This window comes from Schistocerca cancellata, chromosome 3 (assembly GCF_023864275.1).
Source record: "Schistocerca cancellata isolate TAMUIC-IGC-003103 chromosome 3, iqSchCanc2.1, whole genome shotgun sequence".
Lineage (NCBI taxonomy): Eukaryota > Metazoa > Arthropoda > Insecta > Orthoptera > Acrididae > Schistocerca > Schistocerca cancellata.
Window position 1 is genome coordinate 437,849,167 of NC_064628.1, and position 24,689 is coordinate 437,873,855.

Genomic DNA, 24,689 nt, shown 5'->3' on the forward strand with positions numbered 1-24,689 from the left:
AACGTCTACCAACGGAGTTTGATGGGGATTTCCGTAAAACACCCGTCTAAACGCGCCGCTCTTCGTTGGATCTTATCTATGTCTTCTGAAAGTCGTACCTGGTAGGGATTCCAGACAGATGAACAATACTCAAGAATGGTCGAACAAGCACCTCATATGTCAATTTCTTCGTAAATGAGTTACATTTCCTAAAGATTTTTTCTGTGAATCTGAGTCTGGCATCCGCTTTTCCCGCAATTTTTTTTATATGGTCATTTCACTTAAGGTCGCTGTGAATAGTTATTTAATGTCATTAATAGTTTGTTATTCCGCTGTATGGAATTGGGCACTTATTAGTTAATTTTGAATTGAAGGCCTAAGGCACTGTGACGTATGTTTTTCTTCATTTATAATACCTCATTATGCCAGAACATACCTTGCGAGAAGTTCTATAACTGCTAATAAGTTTCCACTGATTGATTTTCAAATTTCCTTCCTATGTCCCCGAAAATATATTTTATTTTGTGGCAGTGTTAACGTGACATTAACGCCCATGGACCAGTTTCCAAATGTTCTCAGGTTTTCAGTGCTCTTTAGTTCTGAATGCAAACCCGCGCCAGCTGTGTTTGCCTTACGCCACGAACTGCAAACAGCACATGCGTTCAAATTTGCATAACTAGTTTCGTATCACACTACACTTTTGATCAGGCACCAGCAGTCTCTCCAAACTGATGACGATAACTGTTTTCCAAACAGCCAACACGATTTACAGCAAACAGAATTATTTTTAGACGAATTACACAACCATTCTCTCCAAATTCTTATGTTCTGTCAATGTGAACCTTTCGTAATATTTAGAGGAGAAAGACGTGTATTCTTGTTTCGCATCTTTGGAGGGTAGACACACTGGATTTTGCCTGACGAAGAACTTTTTAGTTTCATCATCTCATCTAAATGATAATCTGCATCATCATTTACAGCTAGCATGTGACGTTAATAGACTTATACATATTTATGGTGATTTTGTTAAATCTTCCTGTTCGCTTTCGCAACTGCTGTTATCACCCTTCACTTCAAAAGCGTACTCATTTTTGACACTGAAAACTTTCGTAACTGTTGACCTAGCACTATCACTAGGGGGAGAGAGAGAGAGAGAGAGAGAGAGAGAGAGAGAGAGAGAGAGAGAGAGAGAGAGAGAGAGAGAGAAATTACTTTCACTATTTCTTTTTTCTGATTCTCACTTCTTCCTTTTTTGTGCATCATTTAGATGTTCATTCTAACTTTACAAGGTTTCATTTTTCTGTAAAGGTACACAGTTTCTGTAATGACTAGTTTGCTGGTGAGCCGTCTTTCGCCTTTTCTGGCACACCACCCCTTTGGCACGACACTATCGATTACCCGGCTGTACTAGGATCTTTGCCCCTGTCGTGATCTCGCGGGTGTTTTCGCACTCGAGGCAGTTGGTGTTGTTCTCGCTACGAGGCGCAAGGACGTGCTTGCGTGGACGAAAAACACGCGTGCTCGTTCAGCAGCGGCACGGCGGGTCTGCCTCGTAAGGCGGTCGCGAGTTTGTGGTGGAGCTGCCTGATGTCAACTTCGGGCGCTGCTCGTCGCATTGCTTTGGTGCCTGTTTTCTAGGAGAGACCCATGCCTGGAGACCATCTCGAACAACAGTCTCCATAGAAGGAGTAAGTGATTTTGATGTCTTCGTTTCGTTGAACGATTTGCGTTGCAGCGAGTGTACTTGTTGCTTGGTTGCCCTAATGTACGTGTTGTTGAAGTAAGAGCAGCCGGCAGAGTGTGTAACCACATGGAGACCAGCAGCTTCTATTTCCTTTTAAAAATCCGCTGGTTGGATTACTATTAGAAAGCCGATTAGCTCGAAGGTGTCTGTGCTATATTTTGGTTTTTTGGGACAGTATCCAGCGCAGTGGTAGCACACTGTACTCGCATTCGGGAGGACGACGGTTCAATCCAGCATCCAGCCATCGTGATTTAGGTTTTCCGTGTTTTCCCTAAATCGCTCCAGGCAAATGCTGTGATGGTTCCTTTCAAAGGGCACGGCCGACTTCCTTCCCCATCCTTCCCTAATCCGATGAGACCGATGACCTCGCTGTTTGGTCTCTTCCCCCAAAACAACCCCAACAGTATCCAGAAGTTTATGTAGGGGAACTCGGGGCAGAACGGGATAGCGGGGCACAATGGGAAATTGCTCTTTTCTAGACGGGACAGTGTTGCCCCCTGTTGTATGGGCATGTAACTATTTCTCCGAATGGAAGTGAGGGCAGCCATTCTGATTTAGTTTGAAGTGCGAGATCTAAGTGAATTGTTGTCTGCCACGTTACCGCTTGGGTTGTTCTAACTTTTAATGAATTTCAACGCCAGGTAAGCTGTTAATTGTTAATTGTATACCCTAAAATGGAATATTTCCTTAAAGTGCATGGCATACGGCATTTGTTATACTTTAGTTATTTAATGCGTTTAAATACGTCAGTTATTACACTCCATAAAAGTTGTTAACCTCAAAAGTGCTCTTGGGGCGGAACGGGACGGGGCAGAATGAGATAGTGTCCCGTTCTGCCCCGTCATATTTTGATGCAACTAGAAAGCAAACCCAGCCTGGATGTTCATGGATGCCAGACTCTCCCAACCAGCTATGTTCGCCGAACAACTTAGCTTTCCAGATATCGCCCGAGGCTGTCGAAATACACGGCGGACTACAAGACGAAAAGGAAAAACCGTCGTATTAACAGATTCTCATTATAAGAGGGAACTGCAGAATGCTGTCCCACGTGAAGTAGGCCTACAGAAAGGAGGAGGGTGCACAAATATGAACAATGTCAGGACAGAGACGTCAGGTGCAATGCAACTTAAGGCAAAAATATCAAACTGTACACCCTAAAAAACCAAAACAGAGGACATCAAAGACCTTAAGGAAAATAAAAGGAAGAAGATGATGGACAAGAGAGAATGAGAGAGAGAGAGGATGCTAGGTGTCTCTACTGTGGGGACTACTCCGTTTTTAATGAGGGCTGTTTCTCATGCCAGAGTGGGCACACAATTCATGTGCTGACATAGACAGTGAAGATGAAGAGGAAATAGTGATGTGTGACTATTGTCGAAAGGGCTAGTAATTAGTGGTTTGGTGGTTATTAAGCATTGTACATTTTTCAGAATGACATTAAAGTATTTTCTTATTTTGAAGACCCGGATTCCCGGGTTCGATTCCCGGCGGGGTCAGGGATTTTCTCTGCTTCGTGATGAATGGGTGTTGTGTGATGTCCTTAGGTTAGTTAGGTTTAAGTAGTTCTAAGTTCTAGGGGACTGATGACCATAGATGTTAAGTCCCATAGTGCTCAGAGTCATTATTTTGAAGAATGACTTTTTAATTGTTTAAATTACACATTCCTTAGTCCGAATTGCCTGTTATACAATATTTTGTCATAGTTTAATACGATATTCGTAATTCAAATTCAACGTTTATGCAACACTTTAACAAAAAATACCTTATCCCATTCTGCCCCGTGGGTGGGGCGGAACGGGAAATATGCAAGACTTTCTTTGAAAAATTGTAAAAAATGCAAAACGTATTGTTTTAAGTGATTTTAAAATAAGGTACATTAGGTTACCCTGTAAGGTGTTTTTTATCACTTGAAGAAGTGTTTCCTTGTGTTCCTATATTTTATAGAAACTATTTTTATATATTTTATAGAACATTAAGTATCCCGTTCCGCCCCGAGTTCCCCTATTGTCTGTATGAGATTTTCAGTGTATTTTGATTGCCATCAAATCGACATACCTTGTATGTTGCTGTAAAATTTGCGTCACTTCTATTGAAAGCACTTACTCAGTTATTAGTAAAGACACGTATTCTGTAAAGCTGGTAATTTGTACGTAGCTCCTTTACATACGTGCATTTATTTGGAAGCACTCACTCAGTTATTAGTAATGGCTCGTATTCTGTAAAAGGCTATCATTTGTATCTAGAATTTTATACGCGTGCATTTATTTGAATGCATTCACTCAGTATTAGTAAAAGAGCATTGGTTCTTTATTTATTTGTTGTTTATTGATCTCTTAACTTGTATTAATTGATGTTTGGTTGGTGTCTGCCGAGTCTTCTGCGGTCTGTTTGTGTTCCAGTTTTCTGCGAGTTGGGGTGTGTGGGAGCGACGCCACGTTCCACTTTGGTGCACAGAAGCTGTGACGTGCCGTCTATTGGGAAGTGACTCCCAGTTGGGCCCCGGTGTTTAGGTGTTGTTTTGGACGGCTGTTTTGCTGCTTGCGGCATTTTAAGTCACCTTTTGCCCAGGGCAGCCTGGCGTCACGGCCCGTATGGTAAACGCTTAACGTGTTTCATGTATGTCTAAAAAAATATATATAAGTTTTTTAATTTGCTTAGGAATGAATTGTATTAAATTGTAACTTTGTGCTGTTTGTGTTATTTGGGTTCTTAATGAACTGGTGTGCGTTTCATAAATCACTTTCATATTGAAAATGATTGCCGTTTTTAAATAAATTATGTGTGCCACATTTCTTCAAATCACTTTCCGATTGTAATTTATTGTTCCTTTAAGTATTGTATTCTCTGTGGCTCATTTCTTTAAGTTAGTTTTGGTAATGGTAATTTGTTGCCTTGCTTGAGAAGCAAGCTACCTGTGATATTTTGGTATTTTCTTAAAGATGGCCACGTGTTGATTGTCTCTTAGCTGGTTTATAAATATTATCTTTGAATAAATTGTTAATTTATTGATTTGGTAGTTGTGTTTAAGGAGTGACGTTATAGGGGCCTTGATCTTCCATGCGAAGTGTATCCCTCATCCCGACTTCCTCAGTCACAGCTGGTTAAGACCATGCAAGGCTTATGAGTTTCAGTATCATTTGTGTGATGAAGACGAAAATTCGGCAGGCTGACAGCACTGTCCATTGGCGAACCCCAGCACGACACCCTCACACAGCAACGATCCTACAAGCAGAATATTTCAGTCTTATTGCATAATCGATATTGTTGTCAAATAAAGGTGTCGAAAGCTAAATGCTTGTAAAAATGTGCATAATACATTTCAGGTACACTACATCAAGAAAGAATAATTTTGTGCCTTAAGGTGAAAGTTTCGTATACATTTTTGTTGTTGGCAGAGTTTTTAACAATTAAAATGCGCCGCTCTGTTCGACGACCAAGGAACTTTCTACAAACCAAGCGTTAAGAGAGATGGCAAGGACATACATTCTTTACACATATTTACAGCTACGCTAAACTCAGCTCAACGTTGAACTATTCTACGAAACCGTTTTGATCTAACCATTTCTGTGCAGAATGGAATTTGACTTTACTATTTATGTTACGCATATTTCTGTATATTTGTATGTATTGTATTTTTGTGTTACTTTCTATTCTTAACAATAATAATAATAATAATAATAATATTTTATACGCTTTTCTGTGGGATGCTAAAGTACCTGCATTGTCAGCCCTGACATTACGCTGCCATTCTGGAGGCAAGGATATTCTGGATATCTGTATCCCCCATCCATTTCACAACTGCTGTACGTATGAGCGGTAATGGGGCGCCAGATGCTGTGGGGTGGAATGAAAGAGCAGCATGTGATGCAGGACACGATTTCTCTACAAAGAGATGTGTAACGCGTGGGAAGGAGTCGAAACTGCCTAGGGTGGTAGCTTCACAGACACCAAGGAGAAATTTGGTGACTCGTAGAAGCGGAAGAGAAGCGTCAATAAACTGAAAACAATTAAGAACTTCCTGTGAGCAGTAGCAACTTCCATCATTATTGGAATCGCATATTACTTCTGACAAGTGGCACAAAGAGGAAAGCTAGTATCACTCTGGTACGGAAGAGGAGAAACCGAAGAATTAAAGGTGCGTTCACACAGGATGTGTCTAAATGTATGATGTCGCTCGCCGCTGATTTGTTGATCGCCTCCTTCGTCGGCGGACTTTCTGCAATTATTGGCGACTAAACGCGGCTATGAGATGACGGAGATGACGAGTGTCGAGGGCGCACTGCCTAGCAACTTCATGACCTTACAGTCAACCACGCGAGATGTCAGACGACGAATACTTGCACCACTAGCGAGGAGGGACTCTCGATTCACACTTGGGAGTGAGTGGGTTGGGAGGGGAGGGGGGTGGGGGTGGGAGGAGAAAGCAGTAACTCCATACCTAATTGCCCGCCTGACGTAAGAATCATACTGTTCTATTTTCTGTTGAGCAGACCACATAAAATGTTTATTGTATAGTTTAGTTAATCTTCCACCCAAGCCAAGCGACTCTGAAATGAACTGGGATACTGTTACATGGAGAAATACAAATTTAACTGTTTTAATGTATGTGTTCTCGATTGTTTTTACTTCATATAATCTTTTCCCGACCCTATAACTGTAATGTTGTTGGTGACCTTCAGCGGTCTGGTTTCATGAAATCATTGAAGCTGCTAACAGCACAAGGTTGATTGGTCAGAGCTATTTCATTATTTGGAACCAGCAAAAGTAAATTCTACAGAAGGCTTCGTAATTAACTCTCGGGTAATTAAAACCTGGAAATTGTTTCGACGAAATGCTTCACCTGTTTAGAATACAGTGATGAGAGCACACATTTTTAGTCTGAGGAGTAGGGAGGTCGTTATGTATTTGAAGTCTACTTACGTAAAGTATATGCAGCTTACGGCAGAAGCAGCTGGGCATTATGTATGTGCATATACGTGAGCCACAGTGAAAACTCAATGGGAATGCAAAGGCAAGGCCTTATAAACTATGTCGCGTCGAATTGCACCAGTCAGTTTATCTGCTGCCGAGATTATTTTCGTGTTGAGTGGCGGCGAGAGGGCGAACGGTATGGGCGCGTGCATGGACGAACTGGGCGCAAGCACGGTCGACGGTTGTCAGTCAGCTCTGTCGACTAGAACTAGCAACATTTTCTGAGGCCAATACTGTCGCCGCAGTGGAAGCGACGGACAAGCCTGAGGTGTTTGTTTTGAAGCTGACTGGGCGCAGCGGCCGAGACCTTAGTAACGGCGGGCTAGGCCTGAAGTTGTGGAGCTGGTCAGTTACTGGAGCCAGGGCGTGTAGAGGCTGATGCCTGTGGTATTTTTGCCGGACGAAATGGTTCAAATTGCTCTGAGCTCTATGCGACTTAACTTCACAGGTCATCAGTCGCCTAGAACTTAGAACTAATTAAACCTAACTAACCTAAGGACGTCACACACATCCATGCCCGAGGCAGGATTCGAACCTGCGACCGTAGCGGTCGCTCGGTTCCAGACTGTAGAGCCCAGAACCGCACGGCCACACCGGCCGGCCTTTGCCGGACGAGACGACTGTCAGCACGGGTGGAACTGCCTGGTGGCGTGGTTGCTGTCTTTCCCTGGTCGAACGCACATCGATCCCAGAGGAAGCGAAGAAACGGCTTCTGCTTATCATCATTCTGTCAAGTAATGTACAGGTTCGTGCCGCTGGACGTTTTATGTTTACTCTATGTTTGTAAAATGCTAACTACTTATAATTTTTTCCGTCTGTAGGTGCAAATTGAACAACGTCCTGTCACGCGGCGCCACGTACTGCTACTGCTGCACCATAACCTCAATGCTAGAAACAGGTTGTGACATAAAACTATTTTGTAAAAGCAACTATGGCACAAAGCAACAGAGCAATGTTACCCTCTGAGAGGAATTTTGTTATGTTGACCGTGTTGTTCCTAACGGAGGTGGCTTATCGGAAATGAAAGTCAGAATTACGTTAATATTTGAACAGTAACAAATGGAATTTTGCTTATCTGCACTGTTTAATGGATAAAGAAAATGGTTGCCAGCCTAACTAGGCTCGTTCAAGAAAATATTTATTAGTAATTTTAGTGGATAAACACAACCTAGACTTAGCCACACGCTAGTGCAATGAACTCTGACACACATATGTTTTAAGATTGAAGCTAACAACTGGAGCAGCACAAACTATTTGCTAAATTATAAGAGATACCGAAACACCCTATTACTTTCAGGCTTACTTAAAGTGAATGGTCTTTATAACATTACTATTAACATGCACTTCTAATACACAAGATACACAAACACTTAGCAAACATGAATGTATATTGTTTCACAACTACAGCTTTCTCACTTTTACTACAGCGAAACACAATACTGACCAAATTGCAAGAAACTTACTCACCTTTTAGAACTTACTACAGACAATAATGTGATCATTTCCCTTATAAGCCTCAGTCTCAGGAACTTTTAATATTGAAGTTGGCAACAGCACTCTAATAAGCAGTTTTAATAGGAATACTTTCAGCAAACAACACCCACGTTAACTCACTCTATTGCCACATTAACTTTAACTTTCTTTTTACTAAGTTCAAGAGGCATTAATTAGCAAAACTCTAGGCTTTAATTTCTTTTGGTAAGGACTCTCGGATATCACTTTAGCTCAAACGGAGAGGAACCTGAGAGGTGTTATGATGAGGAGAAAAATCAAGGTAAGTACATGAATTCAGAAACAAATTACCTTATATTTCAGCACATTAGCACGTCCATTAAGCTGATCCTTCACTGTACATCATTATAGTATTATGTTACAGTGATTGCGCAATGTGGTGGCAACTGCATGTTGGTAGGTGGAATTGTAGGCAGAATTGCTGGACTCTGTCATTTCTTGGTGGCGATGATAGATACAAACACCAGAATAGTTCCAGCTATTTATCCATCCATCCGAGGCCTTGGAAAGAAGCAGGAAAAGCCTCTCTCGGAATCAGCACAATAGGCATCTTTTACATGGCAGTGCACGGACTCGTAGCTCGTCCCTGACTGCTGGCTCGTCCCCGACTGACTATCAGTTCCACCTTTTCCACCTAGGCCAACCACAATTTGCGCGCGCAACACAGTTCCGTTCCCGAGGGGAACCACTATACCTTTTACATACAGAATAACTAAGAGCCCTAAGTGAGGATCAGCAATTTACATAACAGCAAACAAATACATTAAATAAAACAGAACATTTTCACATATTGACACTTCTACAAAAAAATTATTCACACAAAATTACAATTATATACAGTAAGTTTTGTTCCCTCCAAATGGGACAAAGAATTTTAAATTACAGATACACTACTTTGCATAGAATCAAATCACGACATCAAAGGTTTGACAAAGAAAAGAGTATACAATTTTATGTTATCGATTCAAACACATTTACAGACGATCAACAATGTAACATTAAATAAAGCAAAAAAAAAAAAAAAAATAAATAAATAAATCCATACAGCATAAGAGCTGTGGTGTTACAAGTAGGCTAGCGAAAATAGAGAGGGCATTCCTCGTTAACAAAAATCTATTAGCATCAAATATGGGCCTTACTTTGAACACAAAGTTCTGAGGATGTACCGGTATATCTTAAGCGTATCATTGCATGGAAATGAGTCGGAAAAGAATGGAATCACAGTGTTTGTGTAGCGGTGTTACAAAAGGATGCCAAAAATGAATGGTCTGATAAGACACTTTTGTAATAGAATAGCAAGCCGTAGAGGGCAAATCTGTTTGGAAAGACAGAGACTAGAGTACATCCAAAAATAGGTGAGGACGCTGAGTGTTATGCCACTCTGAGATGAAGAGGTCGCTACAGGAGACGATAACGGAAATCGTGTCCGATCGCATCAAAGTAGTTAGAAGACCAACGACAAACTCACGCGATTTGGTGCCTCATAATATTATATAGTGGTACAGTTACGTATGAGTAACTTTTAAGAGAACTTCAAAGGAAGTTGTTGCTGTAATTCGACTCACATCTACTTTCAGATATACAAATCGTAGTTTAAAAACAATTAAGAGTGAACTTGGTTATAAGAATCTGACAAATGGCGACGTGAAAAATTGGACAGATCTCTCGACTTTCATAACTTATTACGTTGTCTAAGATTTCTTCTCATCGCGCTTGCTAATTGCGGAGTACCTTTTTGGGTTAATGAGATCTCTACATTAAATGTGGCTAAATTTACACTTGCAGCCACTTCAGAAAATCGTCTCGGTTTTCTGGCTAATTAAAATGTGCTCGACGGAAGTAAAGAAGATTTTTAAAGAGGAAGGCTATATCTTTCAGTAAAGAACACGATGTCATTATGTTAATTATGCTGTAACAGAATTATTTTTGAGTGGGTGATTGCTAAGTCAGAAATTCTGTGGCACTGACCGACTCAGTACTGATTTTGTTACTAACTCTGAGAACATCTCTTGCTAAAAGCTGTAGCTATTCAGATCATAATAAACGGTGGTTCAATTCACTAAAATGATCATTTCCAAACTTATGGTTCATGTTCATTAAAAGTAATTTTCTTGTACATGCAAGAAATTTTACTTATTTAAATAATTTCAGATGTAATATTTATGAAGAAATTCAGTGATCGTAATACATAAAGATATTTTATTTTAAATGAAAGTCATATCTCGTTATTTTCTATATACATTATGCTACTCCTACTTCCTCAGAGGTTTTGAAAAGTATTGCCTTCTAACCGTGACCATACACAGTGTGAAGTCTGTTACATTACGTACGTATCATAGTGATTCCACTTGTCAGGTAATGTTCGATAATCACATGAATTTCTCTTTTACTCAACATTTCTTATAGTATAAACTGACTCTGTTTCATATTCATATTATGGCTGCTGATACTTGAGAAATCTAATTAGATCTTTAATGAAGTGGTTTCTCCTTGCCTTCTTCATTCTATGCCGTTGGCCATCATGTGGCTCTTCCGCCTTTAGGGACAGTTTCCCATCCCAAGGACAAGAGAGTGCCCTGCCTCTACCTGCTCATCCGCCCTCCTAGGAGGCCGTTTCGCTAAATGGAAAAAGGAAGGGACACCTACATAGCATTTATTGACCTCGAAAAAGCCTTTGATAAGGTTGAATGGAAAAAGCTATTCCAGATATTGAGGGAAACTGGAGCTAAGTATAAGGACAGGAGAACGATATGGAACATATACAAAGAAGAGGTGGCAATAGTGAGATGTGGGGAACATCAACAACAAGCAAAAATTAAACAGGGTGTGAGACAGGGATGTGCACTCTCCCCTGTCCTCTTTAATATGTACATACAGAAAGCAATGGACGAGGTCAGAGAAAAGTTAGGACAAGCTAATGGAATCAGGATCCAGGGAAAAATAGTTGATATGCTGCGTTTTGCGGATGACATTGCTGTCCTAGCGGAAAATGAGGAAGAATTACAAGTAGTGTTGGAGGAAATGGAAAACACTCTTGCTACACGGTACAACATGAAAATTAATAAGTCAAAAACAAAAATCTTAGTTGCAAGCAAACAAAATAATCAAGCTATTACGAATATAAAGCTGAATGGAGAGAAGCTGAAAGAAACACAAGACTTTGTCTACTTGGGAAGCAGAATAACATCAGATGGTCGTAGTAGGAAAGATGTAATAAGTAGAATAAATCAGGCAAAGATTGCATTCTATAAAAGGAAAGGACTCCTCACATCAAATATGATAAGTCTGTCGTTAAGGAAGCGGTTAATAAAGACCTTTGTTGGGAGTGTGCTTCTCTACGGCAGCGAAACCTGGACACTTGGAGAGGACGAAAGAAGAAGGATTGAAGGATTCGAAATGTGGTGTCGGCGAAGGATGTTAAAAATTCCATGGACGGCCAGGATGACAAATGAAGAAGTCCTGCAGAGAGCGGAGGAAGTTCCAGTTCTTTGGAAGACGGTCAAGAAGAGGAGAGATATATGGATGGGACACATTCCGAGACATGAAAGTCTTCTCCACACTATAACGGAAGGCCTTGTGGAGGGCAAAAGGGCAAGAGGCAGACCTAGAAGAAAGTACATAAGCCAGATAATGCAGGACCTAGGATGCGGAAGTTTCACGGAATTGAAGAGGCTGGCCGACAATCGCACTGAATGGAGAGCTGCTGCAAATCAATCTTAGGATTGGCAACATAAGAAGAAGAGAAACTGATTCATTTATTCTTGGAAGAAGATTAACAAAAAATTGTTACTGTATGTAAGAGAACGCTCAGTATATTGAAGGAATGGCACGATAGATTGTATAATTATAGCGAATAAATATATTGTGATTGCTGTGGACAAATCGGTGCATAAGGTCTGTCTTATCTAAAGTCAGACCTGTGCCATTGCGTGAAACAAAAACATTCGTAAACACCTGTCCTCATCTGAAAGAAGCTATCCTTCCCTCTGTGTGCAGTACAATGGCCGAATGCATTTAAAAAAAAAAGGTACAGCACTTATTTCTGTCAGCTTCTTAGGTTCATCCTACAAAATTAATATACATGTTACTTGTTGTTGCGTCATGTCCCTCTCTCTCATACTCTCCCACCCCTGCCAGGGTACTCACATTAAATCTACCTCCTAGTAATTTGACTTCAACTTTTCATCTCCGTGCTGTAGCTACGACTGTTTCCATTATCCGTGTTATTTCTGTTACAGAGGATGGGAGGTTAGGGTTACAGGTCACGTCGATGACGATGTCCCTAGAGACAGGACACAAACTCGAATTGAGGAGGAACGGGGAAGTAATCAGCTGTTTCTTTTCAAAGAAACCATCCTGCCAATCGGCATAAGCAATGGAAGGAAATGACGGAAAGCCTAAACGAGGATGGACATGTCAGCTCATACTTTGCCCTCATATGCTTGTTATGTAAAATATTGTCGTTCCCTTTCTTTCGCTCGAAATGAGTAACAAAGAGCGCAATCAAGATTATAGTCGGAGCAATATTAGCGAACTCTGATGTGGCAAGGGGTGACAATTACGCTATTTGCAAACGGCGCTGATGCAGCGCCGGATTCGGAGACATTTATTTATTTATTTATTTACACGTCTAGTTCCGCAGGACCAAATTAGGAGCAAATCTTCAAGGTCATGGAATGTGTCAATACATGAAATTACAACATGAAAGTAATAACAGATAAAATAAAATGTTTATGAATCCAAAAAAAGTCAAGCCATAAGTTAAAGTAAACGGAATCAACAATGTAACGTGAAAATCAGCTCAATTTTTCAAGGAACTCCTCAGCCGAATAGAACGAGTGACCCCTGAGGAAAGCCTTTAGTTTTGTTTTGAAAGTACGTGCATTACTGCTAAGACTTTTAAATTCTTGTGGTAGCTTATTGAAAATCGATTCGATTGTATACTATACACCTTTCTGCACGAAATTTAAGGAAGTGCGATCCAAATGCAGATTGGATTTCTGCCATGTATTAACAGAGTGAAAGTTGCTAATTCTTGGGAATAATTTTTCCTCTTTAGGGCCAGAAGCGTAATATATGTCTGATAACGACATGATTGTCAGAGCAGATACATCAAATATCTGCTTAAAATAAGTAATCTTTATTTATGACAGGTTCTTTCGGCTTTATCGCCAATTTCAAGTACCTGAAATTACAATTTTGGTGAGAACAGGTATGGATGCCAATGTCACTCATATTGAAGTAGCTGTCTTTTACTCACGTCTGGATTGATGTGGCTTCAATATGGCGTCGTTAGTGGACTGCTTTGTAACTGTCACTGCTTTATTAAGATCGGAAATGGTGTCAAGATGTTGAAATTACATGTTAGTTACGACGTGAGAGCAGTTTGATAGTTTCACTCTTACAAGGCTCTACGTTTACAATAAGCTTGGGAATATGTTGATATTGTTAACAAGAAACGACAGTAGCGAACAGATGTATTGAGAGGGAAATGTCAAAATACCGAGACTAGTGAACATGGGTCGATAAGAGTTTCGCGAACTTACACCACTTATTACCCGAACTGCCCGTTTCTGAGACAAAAACATCCTTTTGGATTGGGAAGAGTTACTCTAAAATATAATACCATAGACAAGTGAATGAAAATAAACGAAGTAGATTAATTTTCGTCTCGATCACTTACTGCAGATATCGTTCGCATAGTAAAAATGGCAGCATTAAGTCATTGAACAAGATCCTGAACGTGAGCTTTCCACGACAGTCTGCAACCTATCTGAACACCTACAAATTTGAACAGTATAGTTTCACAAGTCATATGCCTATTATGTGAATTCAAAACGTCGAGTTTTGTAGAATTGTGCGTTAGGAACTGAAAAAACTTAGTCTTACTGTGATTTAGCGTTATTTTATTATCTACAAGCCGCGAACGTATGTCATGAACTGCACTATTTGAAACAGAGTCAATGTTGCACACAACATCCTTTACTACCAAGCTAGAGTCATCGAAAACAGAAATGTTTCAGAATTGCCCGTAATACTAGAGGGCATATCATTTATATAAATAAGGAACGGAAGTGGCCCCAACACTGATTCCTGGGACACTCCACATTTGACCGTACGCCACTCAAATCCCGCATCACAGCTATGTGAGAAACAATGTCAATAATGACCTTCTGCTGTCTGAAGTAAGAGATGTACCAACTGTGAGTTGCTCCCCGTATTCCATAATGGTCCAACTTCTGGAGCAATGTTTTGTGATCAACAAAATCAAAGCCTTAGTTAAATAAAAAAAAATTATGCGTATCGTTCGAAATCTTTTATTTAATCCATCCAGTACCTCACATAGAAAAGAAAATGCATCATTTTCTGTTGTTAAACGATTCCTAAGGCCGAACTGTACATTTGATAGCAAATTACGTGATATAAAATGATCAATTATCCTTACATACACAGCCTTTTCAACAACTTTAGCAAACACTGATGGCATAGAAGTAGGTCTAAAATTGTCCCTTTCTCCCTTTTTATAAAGCGGCTTTACTACTGAGTACTTTAATCGTTAAGGAAACTGACCATTCTTAAAGGAAAAATTACAAATATGGCTAAGTACAGGGCTAATATGTGCAGCGCAGTACTTCAATATTCTGATAGGAACTCCATCATATCCATGAGAGTCCTCAGTCTTCAGTGATTTAATTATTGACTCAATCTCCCCCTTGTCAGTATCACAGAGAAGTATTGCAGACATCAGTCTCAGAAAGGCGTTTTCCAAGAGAGTTACATGATTTCCTATAGAAACTAAGTTTTTGTAAAACTCACCAGCCATACTCAGAAAATGATTGTTAAATACTGTACATATATCGGTCTTACCAGTAACTGAAACATTTTTCCTACTAACTGGCTTTATATGGCTGACCTTGTGCTGCTGACCAGACGCTTCCTTCAGCACTGACCATATGGTTTTAATTTTATCCTGTGAATTAGTTATTTTATTTGCGTACCACGTACTCTTTGCCTCCATAATAACATTTTGTGCATCTTACAATACTGTTTGTAATGGGCTACGGTAGCTTGATTGTGATTACTTCTAACATTGTGATATGATTCCAGCTTTGTTCTACATGGTATCCTTTTCACACTAGTCAGCCACACAGGCTGCCTGTTACTCCTAGCATCCCGTTTAGAACTTTCTAACGGAAAGCAACTCTCAAAGAGCATTATATTTGTCATCTATGGTATCGCCACTCTAAACATCCTGCCGCTCTTGATCCTTAACGAGGTTTAAACAACTTTGTATTGCCGTTGGATTAGCTTTGCTAAATAGATTGTAACTATATGTGACATTTGTTTGAGTACAAAAGCCTTTTAGTGTTTAAATTTGTTCGTGATGGTCTGAAAGCCATTCGCCCTTTTACTAACAGAATGCCCATCTAGTAATGAAAAATGAATAAAAATATTGTCTACGGCTGTGCTACTGTTCCAATGCACCCTAGTTGGAAAAAACACAATCTGCATCAGATCATATGAGTTTAGAAATCTAACAACATCCTTTTTCCTGCACAATCATAATTAGAATTGAAGTCACCACATATAACTAATTTCTGGTACTTCCTATAAAGTGAACGAAGTACCCTTTCTAGCTTGATCGTAAATGCTCTGAAGTCAGAGTTAGGGGACTTACAAACAACAACAGTTAGAAGTTTAGTTTCACGGAATTCAACAGCCTCTGCACAACATTCAACTACCTGTTCAGTGCAGCGCCGTAATAGATCTATGGACTCAAACAGAATACTGTCTTTTAAGTACATGGTCACTTCCCCACTCCGCAAGGAACTCCTTTAAAAACAGCCAACTAATCTGTATTCTGGTAAAGGAAGCCTCTAAATTGTCAAATTATTTAAGTGGTACTCCGATACACTAATAATATCAGAGTCAACATCTATAAGCAGTTCACTAACTTTATCTCTAACATCTCTCATATTTTGATGAAATATCCTAATTCCTTCTCTACTTGGATACCTGACCTCCTCTGAAGGTGATTTATTAGTTAGAGGGGCTTCCTCTTTCAGCAGGTATACCTATCAGCTGCCACTAAATAGTAGTGACGTAATGTTTGAAATAACCACACGAAGTAAAAGATTTCTAAGGACTTCCACACGAAACAGTAATATGTCACAGGACGATGTGAAACAAGCTTTCTTGAGTCTTTTATAAATATTTGATATTAACTTATGAAATGGACTGGAAAAGCATTTTAGGTGACAGATTTGCCAGGAAAAAGGAATGCAATGTAGTTTTAATAAGCACTGTGAAAATTATTTTACGCATCAATCAATATTTTAGTGTTTAATAAATGTTTCATTTAATTTGAATCTTTGTTCAAACACCGGTAGACAAAGCCACTTTAGTAGTACGTAAACTGAAATCTAACTTTCTTTTGCAGTGTAGTATATCCTTACTAACTAGTTTGACAGAGAGAGATGTTAGTCATCGGCTGCATATGATACGCACAGGTGGACAGCAGACTAATGTAGAAAGTGCTAGTGAGTCTAACCAATCAGATGCAGTGTTGTCTGACTGAATGACATGCACACTGATGTCCAAAATTAAAATAAAAAACCACTGTTTTCCCGTGCTGAGTCTAATTCACGATGTAATCATACAAACTGTCAACATATGTTGGTACGATCGTGTCCTGCACGGAAGATAGCACTGTGGTCAACGGAAACCACGTCATCGATGACGTCAGGGCACCTATCAAACGAAATAATGTTTGCTGGGTAGTCCTACATCTACAATAGCTGCGTACACAGTCACAGACGGTGCAGTATGACATAGAGAAGACGCCTACTAGGCTCTCTGTGGTGGAGGGCCATGGGAAAATTCGCAAACTGATGTGGCCCGATGGCTTATGTGAATAGTTCTGTTGTTTTTCGGATGTGGCGACAGTTTACAAGACCTAAATTGTATCCCTAAGACTTGTAAGTCAGAAAGAGAGAACCGTTATTTGGCTGTAAGGGCACGACGGTATCGCCTTGGTACTGCACGGCAACTGGAATCTGACCTCGCGGCATCCACTGGACGTGTCGTAGCTAGGAAAAGGGTGTACAGATGGCTTCGGCAGAGTGGCCTTTATTGTCGGACCTGCTGTATGTGTACGTCTGATACGTCTTTACATAAGGGAACGTCTAGAGTCGAACCGTCAACATGCCTCTCGACGGTCGAACAGTAGGCCAATGTCCTTTTCACATATGATTCCCGATTTGGTCTGGAGGGTGACTGTCGACACATTCGCATGTGCACGGAACGTGGAACACGATTTTTGTACCCAAATTTTGTGCAAAGACACTAATATCGAGGATGATCCCTAATGGTGTGGCAGGGATGGGATTATGTTGACTACACGAACACCTCTTCATGAAATTGTATGGTTAAATAGGCAGGGTTTAACTAATGTCAGGTAACGAGACAAGTGCAGTTGTTACGAGGTGCTGTGGGCACAGACTTCGTATTGTTGGACGATAGTGCTCGACCCCATAGAGCACTCGTGGTTGATGTTCTCTTGGAAAAGGGAGATATTGCACACATGGAGTGGCCTGCACTCTATCCCGATTTGAATCCCATAGAGCACGTCTGAGATGCACTAGGGACATGGGTTGCAGATTAGATTTGATTTACTTTCATTCCAACTGATCCCCAGTGAGGAAGTTCTCCAGGATGTAGAAAATGTAAGAAAAACAATAATACATGACAAATATTTGCAACTGAAACAAATAAGCTAAAGTACCTTCCAAAGGTCCCATGTAGAATGATCGTCATTTTTTTAATCAACGCTACATCAAAGAATCATATACAAACACTCAATTACTAAGATCGCATTAATGCACTGAATTTAAAATAAAAAAAGGTTTTATTTATTTATAGGGTAATAAACGTATAATAGAACTAGTACAATACTTATTTAGAATGAACACGTCACTGCACTGAAATGGTGCAGAAGTTATATTGTACTTACACAAACACACACACACACACACACACACACACACACACACACACACACACAAAATCAGTTCGTTCTGCTGAGAAATTCATCAATGGAGTAGAAGGAGTTGGTCACCAACTTAGGCTTCTCTTAAACTGAATTTCATACGTTGTTAAACTTTTTATGACTGCTGGCAAGTTATTGGAAATGTGTGTTCCTGAATAATGCACACCTTTTTGTACAAGGGTAAGTGACTTTAAATCCTTGTGAAGATTATTCTTTTTTCTAGTATTGATTCCATGAATTGAGCTGTTGGTTTGAAAAAGTGATATATTTGTAATGACAAATTTCATTAAGGAATAAATATATTGGGAAGCAGCAGCTAGTATGCCTAGTCCCTAAACAGGCTTGTGCAGCATGTTCTTGAGCTCATACCACATATAACTCTTACTGCACGTTTTTGTGCCCAAGAAACTTTAATTTGGCTTGGTGAATTACCCCAAAAAATAATCCCATATGACATTATGGAATGAAAGTAAGCATAGTATGCCAGCTTTTTCATTCTTATATCCCCTATGTCTGACACAATTAGCATTGCCAATAGAGATTTGTTAAGACGCTTCAACAGTTCTGTGGTGTGCTCCTCCCAGCTGAATTTAGCATCAAGCTGTAATCCCAAGAATTTAACTCTGTCCACTTCTTCTATCTGCTTGTCATCATATCTTAGGCATATTTTCGTGGGACACCCTTTACAAGTTCTGAACTGCATGCAGTGTGTTTTTTAAAAGTTTAGTGACAAAGAATTGGCTAGGAACTAGTGATTAATGTCCACAAATATTTTATTAGACGAGCTTTCTAAGACTACACTTGATTTGCTATTTATTCCAATGTTTGTATAATTGGCAAACAAAACAAACTTGGCATCTGGTAATGTTACTGATGAAAGGTCATTTATATACACAAGAAACAGTAACAGCCATAAAATAGAATCTTGTGGGACCCCACATGTAATTAGTTCCCAGTTGGATGATGCCTGATAGCTTAATACATGTCTCTTTCCCTATAACTCCCATTGTTTCATGCCAGAGAATAAGATCTGAAACTTTTTGCAACATTTCCTGTTACACCACAATATTCTAATTTACTTAAAAGGATATTATGATTTACACAGTGAAATGCCTTTGACAGATCACAAAATATACCAGTTGCCTGCAAGTTTTTGTCTAATGAATTAAAAAATTTTCACTGTAAGTGTTGATAGCTGTCTAAATATCAAAATTCTTTAGCAACTCGAACTACGACTTTGACAGTATTTATTTGTGATAAGATGGTTATAAAGCCGGTTGTACATTAACTTTTCTAAAATTTTTGAGAATGCTGGCAAAAGTAGAATTGGATGGAAATTTGATGCTATTCTTTATCTCCCTTCTTAAACAGTGGCTTAACTTCAGCATATTTCAACCATTCAGGAAATATTCCATGGATAAAAGACTGATTACACAGATAGCCTAATATGTTACTTAACTCAGAATGACATTCTTTAATTGACTTTGTTCATATTTCATCATAACCACCAGATGTTTCTGATTTTAAAGATTTTGTGATGGACTTTACATCTGCTGTGGTAGTGAGGGTCAAATTCATATTATGGAAGTTACTTGAAATGTATGTTCTGAGGTATTCCATAGCAGCATCTACAGAATCTGCCAACTCCATCTTTGCAGTAACAGTTGTAAAACGTTTGTTAAAAATTTCTGCAACACTATACACATCTGTCACCAATGTACCATATACTCTTAATGCTATTTGTCTCTCTTTGTGTCTGGTTCTACCGGTCTCCTCCTTCACTATATCCCATAGTGTCTTAATTTTGCTCTCTAATATGACTATCTTTTCCTTGTAATATATTTGCTTTGATGTCCGTATTACAGTCTTTAATATTTTGCAGTATTTATTGTAATGTGATATAGCATCAACATCAGGACTGTTTCGGATTCACAGCCGTGTCTCTGCAATATCCTTTCTTTCAGGAGTGCTAGTTCTGCAAGGTTCGCAGGAGAGCTTCTGTAAAGTTTGGAAGGTAGGAGACGAGGTACTGGCAGAAGTAAAGCTGTGAGGACGGGGCGTGAGTCATGCTTGGGCAGATCAGTTGGTAGAGCACTTTCCCGCAAAAGGAAAAGGTCCCGAGTTCGAGGCTCGGTCCGGCACACAGTTTTAATCTGCCAGGAAGTTTCAGATACAGTTTTCTTTTTGTTTTACAAGATACCTCTATTCCTTGAGAAATCCATGGCTTCTTTGTAGACTTTGCTCTAATCTTGGTTAGTTTTGGGAGAAAACAGTGTTCAGATAAGGTAAGCACTTTATTAGTGTTATATTTTTCATTCATGCCATGAACACTTGTAAACATCACTCCAGTGAATGACTGATGAGTGTCCTAAAATAACCCATTTTTGGCTTATTGATTACCCTCTTGAGCTCAGATTTAACAGATTTTATATCCTGTTCAGTTTTAACATTTAACAGGAGGAACTATATGCCATAGTCTGAGAGGCCATTGACTATTGGTTTTGTAATATAATTTTGCTCACTGGACGTTTTTATAAAGATATTATCAATGGCTGTCTGTGAGCAAATGGCTACCCTAGTGAGGAACTTCACAGTGGGAATTAAGTTGAATGATAGTGTTACTAACTCAAATAAGTGCTTATTGGGAGAGTCCTTAATGAAATCTACATTGAAGTCATCAACAACCACTATTTCTTTGTTTTTGGTTGTTAATGGGCCAGTACAGTTTCAGTGTGGTTCATGAACAGATTAAAGTTACCTGCAGGTGCTCGTTATACACTTAATTTTATGAAGGATTTTTTGTGAAATTCTACTTCTGTTGCACATGCTTCCATAGCTGTTCTAGGAAAATTTATGAATGTGTATGTTCTTAAATTCATGACAGCTCCATTGGAAGAAAACATTTCTGTCTACCGCTGTACATGTTGCTGTAGCTTACGTTCAGTATTCATCATGTTGTTTCTACTTTACTGTCACCTGATTATATTGTTTTGTGACAAAATAAAAGCAATCTTGCAAAATTTAGTTTTGTTGTTATAATTTTAGACCAGTGTAGTTGCGCGAGAAAGACTGCTGATCAGTATCTCCAAGTGGTATGGACACCGTTTTTTCCCTTACGATGGTGGTAGGCTCACGAATATATGAAAAGGTTTCTTAACTGTTTATCACGAGTTCTGTGATAGCCGGACGGGATTTGAACCACCATCCTTCCGCATAAGAATTGTGTTTTACAACGATGCCATCTCTCTCAGTCTGTGTGTAATTTCATATTAAATGTAACACTGTTTGTTACATAAATACCATAATGAACTTAATATGATGTGGCTGGTTAGCCTTGGGAGAAAACCTCATGGCTTCAATCTTGTCAGTTTAAAAATGAACTGATATTTAACGCCTTAAGGTCAGACATACCCTCTTTTTCATTGAGTGTATTTTGAAAAATGGTTCAAATGGCACTGAGCACTATGGAACTTAACATCTGAGGTCATCAGTCACCCAGAACTTAGAAATACTTAACCCGAAGTAACCTGAGGACATCACACACATCCATGCCCGAGGTAGGATTCGAATCTGCGAGCGTAGCAGTCACGCGGTTCCGCACTGAAGCGCCTAGAACTGCTCGGCCACCGCGGCTGGCGAGATTTTTTTGACCATCCTAAAGAAATTCCTTGTGTTCAAATAGATATAATCAGTTACATTTATAATTACGTCTTCTTAAGGCTACTAATTTATAAAAATTAACTCTCCGTAATAGCATTATATTTATCTAGAGTAAATACATTAACTGCCTCGTAGAGCTGCGCGCTATCTAAACTACGGTTCAGTACTTTCGGTACTCTATATGAATGACTAGTAAGTGGTGAGATTACCGGCAGTATTCGTAGATTTGGTAGGCAAAGAAACATATTTTTTTTAAAATTTTTTTTTTATTTTTACAACACACCTAATGTACAGATAACGGGGGTACGACGTTAACTGGCCAACACAACAGCACTTTATGCTTAGTTCCGATTTTCTATGGTAGCCCACTCTGTCTCCTAATTGCGTAGGAAATCTAACGTACCTGACAGTGTTCGGACAGTTGTCATTAGAACTGATGTCAACATCGCGATGTAATTAGATGAAAGATTAAAATTGTGCCCATGGTAACGCAACAAAGAGAACTCTATGCTGATCGCACGGCAGCAGCTGCGCAGAGAAGCAGCGCACGAAGAGGTCACCAAACTGAATCGAACCAGTAGCGAGGAGGGACGTCTGGAGAAGGCACAGAGAATGGAGTTCGTGGGAAATGGCTGCCGTTTGGCGCAGCTGTTGCGGTTTTCACAGATGGTTGTCAGTGGCAAGCCTTAACGAGCAGGGCACGAAATTGGGCTCTCTGCGGCTGTACACAATAGAACACAGGCTAAGCCAGAAGCTCCCTGTCCCTTGACACTTAAGACTATGGTATCCACCTGTCCTGGTGAGGCTCCCAAGTTCAGGAGCAGAGAGTGAGACAGAAAAAGGGAGAAAGAGAAAGAGAGAGAGAGAGAGAGAGAGAGAGAGAGAAAGAGAGACGGAGAGGAAGAGAAAGAGAGAGAGAGAGAGAAGGAGAGGAAGAGAAAGAGAGCGAGAGAGAGAGAGAAAGAGAGAGAGAGAGAAGAAGAGAAAGAGAGACAGAGAGAGATAGAGAGAGAGAGAGAGCGGGGGGGGGGGTTCATCCGCCCTCTGTAGTCTGGGAACAGCGTCTCTGTCTTGAAAGGCGGGCGTCCAGACTAAAGGTTTGAATCTGGCGCTTATGCTCCCTCTAATTGCTCAGTGGGTTTAGCTCAACGAAAGTCCGGCAGATATCCATACAATCGCGTTGCTATAGTGAGCGCAAAATGCCGTGGCATCTAGATGCGCAGTCGGCTGGGTAAGGGTGGGGAGAGTGGCAGCGGAAATGCAGCGATTCATTTTCGCCTAGCTTGTTGACCATTTCTAACTTTCAGGGAAGCGTCATGAATGGCGAATTTTGAGTAAAACCTACACATTAATCTGATTATCGTGTCAAAATTTGCTTCTTTTGCCAAAACACTGTCTCACCACACTAACATGCTGTGCAGACACAGTTGCGAAAGAATTCTGAAACAGTGGTTTATTAGGTTTAATAAATGAGGAACTGAGGAAAAGTAAAGTCAGTAGCTTATGAAAAAGCACATTCTCTAAAAAAAAAAAAACATGTAATGTCTTCAAATATGTTGTTCAAAACCCATAGCATTTCTCTTTTCAGCAGCTATATACTAGCTATCGATGAACTTAAGAAATTACATTCTTTCACCAAAAGGTTCTGTAGTTATTGGAATAACACGATAGATAAAAAATTATATAATAACTGTATGGTAAATTACTCTTCTTTTTGCGTGCTATCTTTTGCCAAAATGTCATTTTGATATCTGAAAACGTTTATGAAATATGAGAAGTGTTGTGGATATTTCACTCTGGCTTTATCGATGGCGCGGTGCGATCACAAATGTGCATCAGATTAACTTTCTCGATATTCTACCCAAGCCTAAAGAAAAATTCAATATGTTAGCTACATTTCATATGCAACAACATATTATGTAATATGCACCAGACGCAATATCATAGCGACTACTAGTCTTCATCGCACACTTTTCCGAATTTCGCGCAGTGTCTTACTTTCTCGTAAATATCACAATAATTATGAGCATTAACGAAATGATGAGCACTTCATCACGAAGCTGTCACATAAAGCTATCAGCAAAGAATTTTTTTTTTTTTTACCAAATAGTTTCAGTAAAATCGTTTGAGGTAGGATGCAGGGTGCGAGCCTCGATTCCGTCATCGCTGAACGACTGAAAATTGGAGAGCACTTATCGGCCTCCGCTTCTGAACAAACGAATGAACTCGCCCAACGCTTTGTCACTGCGCATCGGCCAACGTATACTGACCGAGCTATACACTCGGCTTCTTTCGCGCTCGAATTGCCCTACCGCCTAGTTATCCGACGCCACTCAGTCATAAACTGCAGGATCGTGCTGCGTAAACGTGAGGCGAAGGAGAGTATGGAAACGAAACTTATTTTGAAAGAATATGTTCTTGGGGTAGCGATTCATAATCAAAACGTCTTCGGCCCCTGCTTTGAATCCCAATGCTTCTTAAATTTTCATTAATAATCAGCATTGGTGGCCGAAGACTTCCGTCTTAAGACGTCACTCTCATTCTGCCAACGGCCTTGTCAAAGAGGGCGGAGGAGCGGACGGAAGTTCAGGGCAGTCTCTTGTCCTAGGGGAGGGAAACTGCCTCTGAAGGCGGAATAATCTACAAAGATCAACGGCATGAGGATGCAGAAGGCAACGAAAACCACTGCATTAAAAACACATAACGTGTATCCACAGGACATGTGGCCTGTAATCAGCCGGCGGCTGTGGCCGAGCAGCTCTAGGCGCTTCAGTC